A 9,840-nucleotide genomic window follows, 5' to 3' on the forward strand; every position below is an offset into this window, starting at 1 on the left:
GTCGTCACGGCCTTGTATCATCCGTGGCGTCTTGTCAGCCATCTTTAAAACTCTTAATCCACTTCAAAACGGATGTTTCCTTCAGAGCATTATCACTGTTAATAGCTGTCAGCATTTCAGTAATTTCTTGATAACTTTTACCGCACTTCACCAAATATTTTGATGCTGATTCGTTGCTCCGTGATTTCGTCAATTTCCATTTTCGACAAACAGTAAAAGTAAGGACAGCAGAAACTACCATAACTGGCACCATACGCAAAGCTCGACGATCCGCCAAGCACAGACGGCTCATTGGGTCTCAGGCAACTAGCGCCACTAGTAGGCAGGGCAATAGTCCGCGTCGTGGCCGCCAGATTGAACCAGTTTGCGTATTTATTGGTCAGACCTCGTATACTGAAATAATAGCATGAGAAAATAGTAAAATGTCATCATTAACATGACCCTTTTTCAAAATAATTACGTTGAACAATACCTTCCATATTAGCCGCTACTTTTTACGCCTAAAATGGATTAAATGTGGTAGTTGTCCTAATACCCACCAAATAACTAAATTAAATTCACCTTTTTCAATACTAAAAAATGCAAAGGGAGCCTGTTGATTTAGTAAAATTCTATTTTCCAAAAAGAAAAAGTGTTTAATAATACTGCTTAATTTTATCATTTTTTGTATCGCAATTGCTTTTTTAGCTAATGCTTTGCTGTTAATCTTTATTGTGGTCTGAAATTGATCCTAAGGCTTCCACTTTTATTGTGTTCTGTTGCGAGGTGGGTCAAGGGTGTGGCACGGGGGCGACAGTACCATTTATTTCCGCAATATCACGGTACATAGGGTGAAATTTCAAAACCCAACGGATTAAATCATTTCCCCATTAAACTAATTTGTTTTAAAACAAGGGTTTTTTAAGCCTACTTGATCTCAAAGTAGGTTTGGATATTTCTACCTAATTCGCTGCGCTCCTAGGGCATGAAAATGGTTCATTCTTTGCCGGGTCATCATCACACCCCATCCTTCTATTTTCATCAATTTAACGACTTTCGATCTCGGACTTTACGATCTAGATCCAATAACTCATGTTAGCCACAGGGATCGAGTTATTTTGGGTTCGGCGCTGCGAAATTTAGAGATGATTAAGAAGCTCAAGTGTAAACTATCACGCTAATATCGATCATGCACACGCGTCACGAGCATTTATCATCACACATAGAGTTAGAGAACCAATTCTCTCATGTAAAAAGGCTGCGTATAGTTGGAGAATTGAAGAGCATGTTATTAAGCAAAGTTGTTCTAAATTACAATAACTGATCAAGTAAGGGCTAATAATACGCGCAGAATAATCTGCTGTTTTAAAGCATGTATGTTTTGATTTATAGAGTGACGATATATAATTGTACAGGCAAAAAAATCAATTCGGTCATAGGTAGTTCCATTGCTTTTTTTGGAATCCAGTCGGAAAAAATTATATAATTTTTAGGCACAAGAATTTGCATATCGATAGTATCGATAGTGTAGAGACATTAACGTATGTCTCATCGTTGACCGTGAAAATTTTCACCGAATCAGGCAACCCCGGATCGTACATGGGCAATTCTTCAAGCATTTTCCTCCTTCGTTTAAGCTAATATTTTTTTATTTCACCGCATTGAATAATTTTAGTTGACAATATCTACTGTTTTCCGTATACATAGATATTTCTTGTATTTGTCCCAACAAAAACACTGCACCACAATCATCAACAGGCACATTACTGCATTAGCATGGATAGAGAAATTAATTTTTAATTTAAAGTTATCTATCAGTTAAGATAGATTTTGGATGATTGCAATTACTATTTTGGACACAATTACAGATTATGTTGTTTCTCCTAAAAATACGTAATCAGCATCGTACTCTACGACATGCCCTTCTTCATCTCTGTGTACTTCCTTCCTCCATTCGCCCCGCCCAACATTCTCATCCTATTCCTGCCCTTTCCTCGTTTGCCTAACATTCTCCCCTCTATTAAAGTCTTCAAAATTCCACTGCCGATCAATACGCCCTTCATCCATTTTTTCTACCTCTTTAGAATTTCTCCCAGTAATCAATCCCCTCTCCTCGCCCACTATACCTATCACTTCCTCATTTGTTCTTCCTTTCGGTCCATTTCACATTCTCCTTCCTTCTCCCTATCCACATTTCAAAATTCTCCAATCTCCACCTATCCTTCTGCTCCAGGGACCATGTTTCCGCGCCGTACATAGTTACGCTCCATATCAAAGTTTTAAAGAGTCTTTTCTCAACGTCCCTGTCATCAACTCCCTCCTCCTTATGAGAGCCTCTTTGCCTAGTGATATTCTTCTCCTTACGTCCCTACTACTTTGACCGTGTTGGTCGAAAGCACTTCCGAGATACGTACACTGTTATGCCAGCTTTAGTTTTTGACCTTTCTATTTTAATGTTAACCTTGGCCTTTCTCTTTCTGGTAAATCGTATTACCTTTGTTTTATTTATATTAACTACCATCATATAACCATCGCACGAAATTTCCAATTCACTCAGCATTACGTGCAACCCCTTGGTTGACCGACGAATTAGAGCTTGGTCATCAGCAAACCTAATTGATTTTACGAATTCCCTCGGACTCTCATTCCAGTTCTCCAGTTCTTTCCATTCCTCTTTACTTATTTCCTCCACATATACGTTGAACAGCACCGGTGATAATGGGCAACCCTGCCTTACACCTCTTCCTAACACGGCCAATCCGGACTCTAGATTTCCAACTTGCCCCTAAGCAGTCTGAGGCATGTACAGGTTGGCGAAAACTTGAGAAAGTAGAACTATCTTAAAATAAAAAATTATTGATATAAGATCCACATTCCAGCGCCCACGTATTAAAACTTAAGGCTGCTTATCAGTCATGATTTAATGATTCCTCCTTTACATTCTTTTCTTTTACTTACGAAGCACTTCCATTGAAATCCTCTCGAAATATTTGAGCGCTATAACGTTACCCTTGATTAATTTCTCCGTCGAATGATTCTTGGCATCTTTACCTAAGTAGTCTCGATTGGCAAAGTCATCTCGCTGCTTGTTTCCTACTTTTCTACAGCAATTCATCTCATATTCTACCTACTGCGATGACCCGTTTTTTCAAAAATACTGCCTGCTGGAAACTTGAAATACTCAAACTACAGTTAAACTATAATTTACCCTCTGAAACCAAAATATTAAATGGTCTTCTTACTTATTGAGAATGTCATTACCCAAATGATTTGACATGGATCGCGGTAGTCCAGGGGTATTGCGTTGGACTACTGACTGGAAGGGCCGGGTTAGATTTCCAGCAAGCCTTTTGAGGCACCCTTAGCTCCACCCAGGCTTTTGAAATTTTTCAGGCACCAGATCTTCCTAGAAAACCATAGCCCGCACAGGGAAAGGAACTGACCCCCTGCCCTGATGCGTGAATTTCACGCACCGGACGTCGGTCTTAGTACTGGGAGACCTCTACCATCACCTACCAAACCGACCTTCGGTTTGATAACTGTGTTTATAGTTTTTGATATAGACTAGAGGTTCGTTTATTTTCCTCCCATTTTCTAACTCCTTCATCTTCTATCCTTTGTCCCTCATACATCTCAAAATTCCCCAATCCACGCCTTTCATATTGCTTTAATGGCCATTTTTCCATGCTGTGCGTAACTAATTTCCAAATAAAATATTTAACTAATTTTTTCTTGATCAGCAACATATTGATTTTCTTGACATATTGATCCGCAAAAGACATCGCACAAAAAAAATGTGCACATACTTCGCATTCCAGTTTTTCCTTGAATTTTTTCCATCAACGAAGGCATGACACACGAATATTCCACGTTAATGGGTAACTTTCATGCCCAAGTCTCGCGAATGGCGGTGCGGCGACTTTGAAGCCTGATGTCGGCGGTTTTGACACTCGGTGCCGCAACTTCCCCATCCAGCACCTGTGCCCCTGAGATCATCAGTCAAAGGGGTCCATTTGGGATGTGGAGGACGCGAGATGGGTTCGGGAGGGAAGGGGGTGTGTTGCATTTGCGGTGAGGGAGAGAAGACGGACAATGTGCCCGAAGGATCCATTCGCCCCTTTGTCCTGTGCATTCGGTGCATTATCACGAGACGGCGCCACTAAGTGAGGAGGGAAGGGGGCTTTGTAACCGCCCTTTACACTTAGCGGGTCCCCTCGGTGGGCTCGATGTTTCGCACGTCTGGAGTGAACCCTTCCTTCCACCCCCCACCTCCCCCTCCACTGGAGTCGAAGCGAGTTCCACGCTCCAGTTATGACTCCGAGATGCCGTGACGCCCCCAAGAGGGAATAAAAAAAGAAACACCAAACCACCCCAATGATCCGATTCCTTGCACACATGATCGTAACAAAAATGAAGGGCCTTTTCAACAGAGTCTCACGAGGATTTCATACACGAGAGTGAGTCTCTAACCCTAATTTACATCCCCTCCCCCATTACACCACCACGAAAACCTTCCTTTCAACCCTCTTGCCTTCCTCTCCTCCCCCCAACAACCTCCGAAACTCCCTGCTCCCTTTCCTACTATGAGCTTAGTGATGGAAAAACCTGAAAGAAAAAGACTCTCGAGATTTATCCCCGTCCATGGGGATTCCGCCATTCCAAGCAAGCTCTAGGACGTCGAAATGTGGATCAAAAAGTGTTCCCCTACCTCCTTCTCCCTTCTTTCACCCCCCCCCCTTTCCCTTCCCTTCCCACTTCAAACGACACGGAACGGCGGCGTCTTTATTCGAGCCCTCGAGAGTCGTTTGTTAAGACCGGAGACGCGAAAGTTTCTCGGATTGAGAAGAAAAACGAAGTGGTTGAAAAACTTCGAGGTGCTATTGGGAGAATATATATATATCCGCTTTTTTTTCGAAAGAGGGATCGCGAGTGGACTTTAACGTAATTCACTCCAACAATCAAAAGCAAGACCAATTAGCACGAAGTTTACCATTCGCCACGTACTGCCTGCAGACAGAACAGAAAAAAAAGTGACTTCTCACGAAATTCATTTCACGGTAGTAAATGCAATTGTCATTTTCGGGCAGAATTTTTTAATCAAAGTGAATAATACTCACGTTTTCTTTCATTAAATAGAAGTTAAGTCCTATGAAACCTCACTTATTCATGCTCGTGCCTGAGTGACAGGATATATATCATGCGAATTAATTACCGCCGACTAAAGTGAGCATTTGAAAATATTTATTTTCACCTATTTTGAAGAAACTGAATGTATAGCAGAATACAAGTCACCATAACTCATTATTGTCAACCAAACTTATTATTTTTCATACGTCAATGAAAGTTATGATACGATGACATTTCTTAGCCGCAATTGTATCCATCACTGCAGTATGGTAATAAATTATTCGCTTATTGCAAGAATTTTACTCAGTTTACAGGATTCATATTCATTTAAAATGATGAAAATTAGATAAATTTAATTTCAACATAGCCATTATAGCGTTGGTGGTGTAATGGTCAGCATAGTTGCCTTCCAAGCAGTTGATCCGGGTTCGATTCCCGGCCGACGCATTTTTTTCCGACCCCGGCGGTGGTGGGGTCTGCCAACACAATGGTCACGGGTACTATTCCCACCTAGGTGGTTTTTCATCCAGTTAGGGCTTGTTTGAATGGAATTATCAAATTCTAATTTCAATGTTCAAAGTCCGATGTAAAGGTCGAAGTGATGTTTTCAGACTAATGCAAAATAAATAAATAATATATAAATATAGCTCAGTACGAAGGTAAATGCGGTTTTCCAGAAAGAGAAAGGCCAAGTCAAGTATGAAATTTTAATGAGTTCATAAACTTGAGTAGGTGGAACAGTGTGCAAATGTTTTGGACCCTAATGGTAATACTAGGGACCTAAGACGGAGAATTATGCTAGGCAAAGGAGCTCTCACAAGGAGGAGGGAGTTAATGACAGGGACGTTGAGTAAGGGTGCAAAGAAATGGTTTGTTAAAACTTTGATTTACAGTGCACTTATGTACGGCACGTAAACATGTCCATTGAAGGAAGAAAATAGGAGTAGATTTGAGGCTTTTGAAATATGGGTGCGGAGAAGATGAAGTGGACAGAAAGGAAAGCAAACGAGGAAGTGTATGGTGACGGTGGATAGATAGATAGATAGATAGATAGTGGTCTTTATTTGGGCAAAATTGAGACCAAATGGTCCCTTCTTCCATTTAACCCATGGAGAGAGGATTGTTGGGAGAAATCAAAAAGAGATAAGAAAGATGGATCCAGAACGTTTTTATGGACAATGGGGTGTTGAAGACTCTAATAGAGAAGAGAAAGATAGGCAAACGAAAAAGGGGTAGGAATATGATGTGAATGTTAGACGGGATGAAGAAAGGGAGTATTCAAAAATATTTTGTTAGTATCCAGTAGGTCTTGGTTTGTTAAGAGAGACAAGGTAATTCTCGCCGAACCGTTTGGCAGCTTGTGTTTATGCAAAAACCTACCTTAACCGGCAGATTACCTATGATGATGAAATGCTCGCTGCTCAGATAGGAATAGTGTCAATTCGTCGATACCAGTAGTGCCCTTCCTACTCCAGGCTGCAACATTTTTGGTCTCAAATACGCTTTAATTTTTCGAGGAAAATGTTAAATTTTGACAAAAACTGCAGATAATATAAGAACATTTAAAGCAGGATATGAGTCGAAATCCAATCACGACGGATTCGCTTTGTATTTTCCGAATGGCAAACTTTTGCAAGTTCGACTCTCTTCTGAGGGAGATGAGCCAAAGTGAATGCTATTTATGATTGTCGCGGGCATTTTCCGTCACATCCACATGAGTGTATTTATCAAACGGATTATTAACAACTAACAATTTCTTTACAACTTACAAATTTTTAGACAGCAATAATCCTCATTTTGGAAAATAAATAAGTAATATCGTTTCGATAATTGTGTGACAAAAGTGAAAAGCAATTTCCATTTTCATTTCTATGTAGTCTATTATGTCGTCATTATTTAATCTAACCTTAGTTTATTGTCCGTGTTACTAGCACTTAGTCTCTTATGCGTTGATCACACACTTGGATAACGTAGTGTATGTAACTTTAACCACCATTATCTATATTCAATCATATAAAATATTTATTGCAGCTACAAGCTGTAGAGTTTCTTGACTAACTTTGTGGAATCTTTCCACATTAGAGAGAAATGATATTTAGCTCGTGATTTGCACTATAATATTTCTATTCGCACGACCCTAGTGCCGACACTCTGAACCAACTACAAGTTAAGAGAAGGTCAATTTTTTTATTTTGCATGCCTGGTTTTCAATCACTTTTGCCAAGCATTCTGTAGCGGTGACTTGCAGGAGAGTCATGTAGATGTAAGGGAAAGTAATCCTAATCCAAAATATTGTAAAGAAAAATTATTCCAACATCAGTATTTAGATCATAAAGGAGACTGCAGACGGAAGGAGAAGTGTTGGGATGGCCCCCATTTACAATCACCTTGCTGACCAAACTATTGTTACTGGAAAAATATCTTCTTTATAATTTTTTGGCTTAGAATTTATTTCTAGCAACCCAATCATTAATAATTAGGTAATTACAGAATAAAATTCAACCAATACTCTTCCTTATAATGTTTATAATGTAGGCAAAGCCTTGGAACATGACTTGCTTGGAAATTGACTGCACTTAGTTACTAATAGCGGAAGTACTACGTACCAGCTTTCGGCGTTGAGTAAAATTAACAGGGCTTCAAAGACTCCCCCTAGAAGGCCAGGGGCATTTTGAGGGAATACGCACACTATGCCTGGCATGACTGGCAAGTAGCTAATTAGCTTAGGACTTATGTAACCAGCTTTTATATTTCCTCATAATTATTTTTAAAATACAATACGTTTCGAAGTTCTGGCAAACACATTTCAAACCTTCATCCCTGAGTTAGTACCTCATACTTGAAGCTTAATTTCCAAAAACTTGAACAAATTTGAAAAAAGGTTGTCCATGCATATTTTCGTTTCTTGAACTGTTACGCCGTAAATATTAGACGACCTACGAATATTTTTTTTCTTAATTTGCACTTAATCCTCTCATTTAAATATTTAATTTTCATTAGCTGAATAAAAAATAATAGAAACGTCACAACGAGATGGATCCCATTCAGGGAATTAAAGAGATGCATCCTATCTCACGCCTGAACATTTTAAATAGGTTGGAGAAAAAAATTTGACTGACTTTAATTATAAATGTTTGGCGGGGTCAAGTCCTCAGGTCAAGTAACACGCATGGTCTTTCGTCCTCACACAAACCGCTCCATATTGTAAGACAAGCGCAAAGTCTCAAATTCAGAACATTTAGTACACCATAAAAAAAGATGCGGAAGTTCGACCGCGGACGTTCTGTACGATCAATAAAAATTAAAAGTAAATTATATTTAAATTCAAACACACAAAGTATCTACTTAAGTGAAGCAATGCCTGAGGTCATTGAACTTTAAACAATAAAATCATTTTTATGAACTAGGGAAAAAAAACTGTTCGTCCTCGACTACCAAACAATACCTACATAACAATAGGCTTGCGAAGATCTGTGCTCGGGAAGTTTCCCAAGTAGGTCCACGATCTTAGCTACGATGTTTGGACTCACGCGTGCAAACCATACTTTTAAGTATGCCATTTGCCCACCCCGTCAGGAAGAAAACGCCATTTGACTTAACGATTCGATTTTTGGGACCCAATGACCAACCAGCATTATATGTGTCTTCCTTTGTAATTTCCATTCAAATTCCGAGAGCACTTTCCAGATAAATATCAATTCAGAATCGCATCACTTGCGTAGCGCGAGGTAATCATGACGTCGAAATGACTGTCAGAGGATATTTGAAATGTTTGAATTTTTTTTTCTTTAATAATATGGTCGTTTTTTCGGCAAAAGCCCTTCATTCCAAAGAGGGAGGACATTATATCGTCGCAGAAAGTCGACTCCCTCCTGATCTTTCGCATTCTTCCTTTAAGCTCCAGTAGGCCTAGATATCTATCTGCCCGTGGGCGTTGTCGTCCGTCTAGGCTTCTCAAGGAATGTTAAAGGAGAGAAAGAGAGGGGAAAAAAAGAATTTTTCTCTCTTTTTTTATTTTTAAGGGGCTGTATCCACGGCATTGGAATTCCTCGAGTCCCCGCGATATATGTGCCGAGACGAGCAGGACGGCTTTAATGTACGCCAAAGGAAGGGGCTCGAGGCATTGTTCTCCCCGGACCGTTTGGAAACTGGGGGAGAGAAAAATTGGACGTGTCTTCGAGTTAGGAAATCGCCTCAACCTTGGGATCGATCTGGGATCTAGGGAGGGTGAAGGGTCGGGGGGGGGGAAGGTATTACCTCTTAAGTAGCGAACTCCCTCGCCACCTCTCAGCCCTCACCCCAGCCCCCGAAGCCTTCTTGATCCACCGTCATTTTAAGAGTGTGGTAAAATCGATTTATCATTATTATTTTCCATGTCTTTAAACTTTTTTCATCGGTGCTACCGTATCCCTCGTTGAGTACGATTATTTTTCCCCACACAAATTCACTTTGTTGCACGTCTTTATGAGAGGCATTAACTCAAGGGAGCGTCCAAGCTGGTGAGAAATCAATTATTTATGGTGATTGTTTTTTTTAAATAATTTGTTCGTGCCTTTACAACCCCAACGGCAGCAACAGAAAAATTCGTATTTTTCTGTTGCTGATTCAGATCTGATTCTGATTCATCAATCATGTGCCTCGATGGTTCCGCTCGAGGGAAGGGCGCCTTTTAGAAGGAAATCCGAGCTCTTAAGGGATTAATTGGCTGCCGATTTATGGCTACGTGGGTAATGA

General features: G+C 40.1%; 1 non-coding gene across 1 annotated transcript; it reads left to right on the forward strand.

Annotated features, from left to right (window-relative positions):
• Nucleotides 1-5,481: 5,481 nt before the first annotated feature.
• TRNAG-UCC (transfer RNA glycine (anticodon UCC)) lies at nucleotides 5,482-5,553 on the forward strand. Its single transcript has one exon. It is a non-coding gene; the product is annotated as a tRNA-Gly (tRNA).
• The last annotated feature ends 4,287 nt before the right edge of the window (nucleotides 5,554-9,840 follow it).

The sequence above is a fragment of the Hetaerina americana genome, unplaced genomic scaffold, assembly GCF_022747635.1.
Source record: "Hetaerina americana unplaced genomic scaffold, ioHetAmer1.1.p SCAF_8, whole genome shotgun sequence".
NCBI classification, from domain to species: Eukaryota; Metazoa; Arthropoda; class Insecta; order Odonata; family Calopterygidae; genus Hetaerina; species Hetaerina americana.